Source organism: Podarcis gaigeae (genome assembly GCF_964106915.1).
Source record: "Podarcis gaigeae genome assembly, chromosome: 4".
Classification (NCBI taxonomy): Eukaryota; Metazoa; Chordata; class Lepidosauria; order Squamata; family Lacertidae; genus Podarcis; species Podarcis gaigeae.
This window is the reverse complement of record NC_139677.1, coordinates 104,426,082-104,432,112: the sequence shown is the minus strand read 5'-3', so window position 1 is coordinate 104,432,112 and position 6,031 is coordinate 104,426,082. Positions and strand designations below refer to the sequence as shown.

Here is a 6,031-nt window from a genome sequence, read left to right as displayed (position 1 = left end):
AATCTTATTCAGGGCCTGGTAATCATGGCAGGGACAAAGCTCCCCACACTTCTTAACAAAGAGTACTGGAGTGGCGGTGGGTGTGGTAGAGGGCCGAATGAACCCGCCCTCCAGGTTCTTGCGAAGGAAGTCCTGCAAGGCTTAGTGCACCAGAACCATGAGGTGTTGCAATTCCACCAGTGAGGGCCCATCATGCTATGTCTGGGACCCCTGGGCCATCGGGGGAGAGGCGAGGCCGCGCTGCCCCAAGTTGCATTTTCTCCTCCAGCGACTTGGCTGTGGCTGTGGAACTGCTGGGAAGGACCGGAGCCTGGAGCCGGGAGTGCTGGCGGCCCTGAGCCTGGCGATGGTCCTACAACCGATCGTCTATCTGCAGTCTCCGTTGAATGAGGGCGTCCAGCGTGTTGGGGCGATCCATCATGGCCAGCTGGTCCAGTATCTCATCCGAAAGCCCCTCAAGATACTGGTCCTGAAGGGTGGAATCATTCCAGGACAAGTCCTGTGCCAACAGCTGAAATTCTGTGGTGTAGGCGGCCACTATGGACTTGTCCTGTTTCAACCGCCGAAATGCCCAATTGGCTTGACTCCTCTTCTGAGGGTTGCCGAACGTGGTTTCCAGATGGTTGCAACACGCTTTATAGTCTGTCAGCAAGGGAGAGTCTTGCCGGAGCAGCGGCAATGCCCACTTGGCCGCCCGGTCCTTCAGCAAGCTGATCAGGAAGTGCACCTTGGTGTGGTCATCGGGGAAATTCCGGGCTCGACCCTGAATATACAGCTTAGTCTGGGCAAGAAACATGGGAAAGCTGGCTGGGGACCCATTGAATTTCTCTGGCAGGGTGTGCTGGTCCCGGGGGAAAGGTACCGTGGGCGTAGTCAGAGTCCACACGAAGAGGGGGCGAGGTCCGAGGCGGAGAGCCGGGCGGGGAACAGGAACGCTGGAACAGGAGGCCGAGCAGGGAACAGGAACACTGGATGGTCAGGAACAGGAGGCCGAGCAGGGAACAGGAACACCGGATGGTCAGGAACAGGAGGCCGAGCAGGGAACAGGAACACCGGATGGTCAGGAACAGGAGGCCGAGCAGGGATCAGGAACACAGGAAGGTCCGAAGCCAACAACGACGTTGCTCCCGCAACCTGGGACCAGGCTGACTGGCTTTTATCCTCTTCTAAGGCCAGGGGCGGTCCTGGCCCCCAGGAGCCCCGCCTCCTCTGGCCTTAAGGCGAGCACTCCTCCTGGGAGCAACCAGTTCCCTTCGCCTCTCTGCCCTAAGCCTCTGCAGATCAGGAGAGGCCGAAGGGTTACTGGGTCCCGGAGGAGGCTCACCTGTAGCCACTGAGTCCTCAAGTACCTCTGGGGCCAGAAGGGTTTCACCTGGGGCCAGCTCCTGGTGCTCTGCCACAGGTGCAGGCTCTTCAGAATCTAGGCCTTGCCCCAGTTCAGCCGGCCCTGGAGGCGGGGACTCCTTTGCAGGCTGGGATTCCTCTGGTTCAGCCTCTGAATCGGAATCCCAGGCCATCACACAGGGCCACTGGGTACTTGTCAGAAGCTGGGGTGTCGGCACCAGGAGCTGGTAAGGCGTCCAAACACAGCTGAAGCGCTGTAACTGCATTGCTCAGCTGCTGAACAGTGTGGGTCAAGACCTGGTTTTCCTGAGCCAATGCCACCAGCGCAGCCGCCTGGTCAGCCATGGCTTCTGGTTCCTCCTGAACGCACCCCAACGAAGGGGGAGTGCAGATGTGGCGGGAGCAAACTGTGCTGGTCCCGTGGGTTACCCAAGAGGCTAGGTCCAAGTCCGGTCCGTGGTCAAAGGTGCAACGTGGAGGCAGTCCGTAGTAGTTGAAGCTGGGTGCCGGGCAGGGAGTTGGGTGAAGTTAGGAACAGGCTTGCAAGCAGGTAGCCAGGGCGGGTCAGGAGCTCAGGCAGGAACTAGCAACCAACAATGTTGCTTCTGCAACTTGGAACTGGGGCTGGCCGGCTTTTTTCTGCTGGAGGGTTACCGGTGTTTTCCTTTCCAACAAATTCTTGTTTCTTTCCCAGACTTCAAATAAGGCACCTCTTATCACATGATTTGTAAAGCCCTTACGTACTTGTTGAACCCCTCCAAATCTAACAAGTCTTGGTTCTCCTGAGTTATCCAGTCCTTTGTCCAACATAAACATGCCGCTTCATAATAGAGTTTCAGAACAGGTACTGCGAACCCCCCTCTTTCCTTCTTATCTTCTGTCAATATTTTAAATTTAATTCTTGGTCTTTTCCCTTGCCATAAGAAACGCGAGAGAGTTTTTTGCCACTCTTTGAATTTTCTTAATCCGCTTATGATCAGAATTGTGTGGAACAAAAACATTTTCGGTAGTAGATTCATTTTGTTCGCAGACATTCTTCCCGTCATTGATAGCTTTAATATGTCCCATATTTCTAATTCTCTTTTAATCTCCTTCCAGACTGGTTGATAATTGTTATTAAAAAGATTTATATTCTTTGCTGTCATCCAAATTCCCAGATACTTCCCCTTCTCCAAAGCCCCTCCCTCCCCCACTTCCCCTTGGCGGTCTCCCACACCACCCACTACTCACCAGGATGGCGTTGGCCGTCTCCTGCTTGGAGCACTTCTGGGTTCAGAGCCCCCTGAGCTGATCAGCCTGGCAGTTCTGGATCACCTCCGGCAGGTACACCTGGGGGGCAAGGAGTGCAGGTCTGAGTCCCTGCTCTGGTTCTCTCCAATACTCACCTCTGGGGGAGGGATGTCCAACCGCAGCACATCTGCAAAGAGAAGGACATGGGGACAGGTGAGTCCGTCCCTGAGCACCTGGCAAGGCTATTCCAAGAGTTTTCTCCTGGATTCCAAGCCCTACTGCAGGGGAGTCTGACCAAACTGCGGGAAGCAGTGAAAGACAGGAGTGCCTGGCGTGCTCTGGTCCATGGGGTCACAAAGAGTCAGACAAAACTAAACGACTAAAGAACAACAACAACAAATAATAATAATAATAATAATAATAATAATAATAATAATAATAATAATTTATTTGTACCCCGCCCATCTGGCTTCTTTCCCCAGCCACTCTAAGTGTCTTCCACAGCAACCAAAAATACACAAAAATGTCACAAATTAAAAACTTCTCTGAACAGGGCTGCCTTAAGATGTCTTCTGAATGTCAGGTAGTTGTTTATCGCTTTGACATCTGATGGGAGGGCGTTCCACAGGGCGGGGGCCACTACCGAGAAGGCCCTCTGCCTGGTTCCCTGTAGCTTTGCTTCTCGCAATGAGGGAACCGCCTAAAGGCCCTTGGAGCTGGACCTCAGTATCCGGGCAGAACAACAGTGGCGTAGCGTGGGGGGTGCAGGGGGGCTGGCCGCACCGGGCGCAACATCTGGGGGGCGCGCTTGCCGCCTCCGGAGTCGCCGAAGAGCCTCGGGCGCAGGCTATAGCAGAGCCCCATGTCTTGGGAAGGAGGAAGCCCCGGCCATGGGCGCTGCCCCCAGGTGGTGCAGCAGGAGCCAGGCGGCAAAGGGGAGCCCGGGGGAGCGGAGGCGCCGCGGGGACACGGCTCGGGAGCTGCCGCTGAGGAGCCAGAGCATCGTCCCCCGGGAGGAGAGGAGGAGCGGCGGCAGCTGTTACTGCAAAGCAGGGAGAAAAGGAGGCGGCGGCGGCGGCGGCGGGGAGCCGGGCAGGGAAGTTGCTGCCGGGGATGAAGAGGCGGCGGCGGGAGGCGGACTTCTCTCCCTCTCTGGTGCTGTGAGGCGCTTGTCAGCCCACCGGCCCCTCCTGAGCGGGATATGGGTGGGCGGACAGGGTAGGTGGGGGAGAGGCGCCGGGCCCTCCTCGTGCCCTGACAGGAGCCACCACGGGCGCCCTTGACGTGGCGCCCCTCATGCCGCCTCGAGAGGTGTTGGGGGGCAGCGAGACTCCGCCGGGCCCCGCCCCTCACCTCACTCCAGGCTCGGCTTCAGGGCTGTCTTGCGAGGGGGCGGCGGGAAAAGGCTCTGAGGAGAACCTCGCTGGCTGTCCCGCCACGTTGCTTTTCCTCACATCGTTTTTCCATTCCCTTGAGGGGACGGGGAGGTGAAGGGAGCCCGCCTTCCTCCTCGCACGTGGCGAGTCGTTGGTGGAGGTTGAGAAACCACGCACATTTGATATTCATCATCATCATCATCATCATCATCATAATGGTTTTAAGACTCCCCCCCCATGGAAAAGGCACTTTCTTGCCCTGCCCGTGGGCCAGGAGGTCGTGGTGGGCGAGGCCTTCAGCAGCGGGGGCCCTTATTTGCGCTGCCAGCCTGACCTTCACCCTCTTACATATAGAGAGGAAAGGAGACGCGGAGGTGCAAAGGCTTGCGGGGCAGAAGGAAGCCCTGCTGAGTTCATCAGGGGTGCCAACGTGAATACAGTATGATATTGGGGGGGGGGGAGGCAGGTAAGCCCTGCCCTGCATAGTTGATCACATTGGCAATGCCCATCAACTGGGGGACTGGCCTCCTGAAATGTTTTATTGGGGGGCCTGAAGCAGCGGCGTAGCGTGGGGGTGCAGGGGGGGCCGGGCGCAACATCTTGGGGGCGGCGTGCTCGCACTCGAGTGCTAAAGGTTAGGGGGCGCAAATTACTTGCCTTGCCCCGGGTGCTGACAACCCACGCTGCGCCACTGCAGAACAATGGGGGTGGAGACGCTCTTTTGGGTATGCTGGGCCGAGGCCGTTTAGGGCTTTAAAGGTCAGCACCAACACTTTGAATTGTGCTTGGAAACGTAGTGGGAGCCAGTGTAGGTCTTTCAAGACCGGTGTTATACCTCAGCACGGCGCAGGGACTGAATGAGCGGGTGGCGAGATGCTTTCAGCCTCGAACACTTGGCAGGTTCTGAAATGGTCGTGCAGGCCAGATTCACAACCCTGGGGGCCTGGATTCGGCCCGTGGGACATAGATTGAGGACCCCTGATCTACACTGAGTGGCAGCAGCTCCCCAGAGTTTCAGGCAGGGATTTCGTCCAGCCCTTGCAGGAGATGTCAGGAGTTGACCCCGGGACATTCTGCATGCCAAGCAGATGCTCTAGGGCTCCCCGTATTTCACTAGTCTTTCAACGTTATGCTATTAGCAACCGTGGAGATTCCTCCTCCCTCTTTCGAAAGGAGGACACTCACCTGATCAGTAGTAATAGTAGCAGTAGTACTAATAATAATAATAATAACAATAATAATTTATACCCCACCCATCTGGCTGGGTTCCCCAGCTACTCTGGGCAACTTCCAACAAAATATTAAAATGCAATAGTCCATCTAATATTAAAAGCTTCCCTAAACATAATAACAACAACCATCCATTTCTGGAAAGGGAAATGGCATACTTTTGTATATTAGTATAAAAAGAATGCATAAGAAAGTATTACTCATTTATGATGAGAATAGGACTTATTTATTTTGAACTTCGCTGGGTTCCTCCTTGGCAGCCAGTGCGATTGTTTCAGCAGGGCTAGAACTCAGGACCTGCTGCCTTGAGGGTCATCTAAGAGCAGATGGGCAGAGGAAAGATCTCCCTTGGGAGGTGGGGGACTCTCCTTCCTTGGAGGTTTTAAGCAGAGATCGGACGGCCATCTGCCATGGATGCTTTAGCTGAGATTCCTGCATAGCTGGGGGTTGTAATAATAATAATAATAATAATAATAATAATAATAATAATAATAATAATAATTTATATCCCGCCCATCTGGCTGGGTTTCCCCAGCCACTCTGGGCGGCTTCCAATAAAACACTAACTTACAATAACCTATTAAACATTGAAAGATTCCCTAAACAGGGCTGCCTGTTTAGGGAACTAGACCAGCCCCCTCTTGCTTTGGGTTGGACTAGATGACCCTGGGATCCCCTCCTCTCTCTCCACTCCTGAATTCCAGGAGGAGCTTCCTTGCCTCCTGCAAAGCCCTTTTCCCTGCAGGCTCTTCCTCTGGTTTCCACCCAAGGGAGGGAGATGCTCAGAGTCCAGCCAAGAGCCTCACCCCCAAAAGGATATCTGGGCATGGGCGGAGCCGGGGCGGGGCAGC

At 55.2% G+C, this 6,031-nt stretch overlaps 1 protein-coding gene across 1 annotated transcript in view; it reads left to right on the top strand.

The window, feature by feature from the left end:
* LOC310843334 (uncharacterized protein) overlaps positions 1 to 6,031 on the top strand; it is a 63,287-nt gene that overhangs the window by 46,328 nt on the left and 10,928 nt on the right. The window lies entirely within an intron of this gene.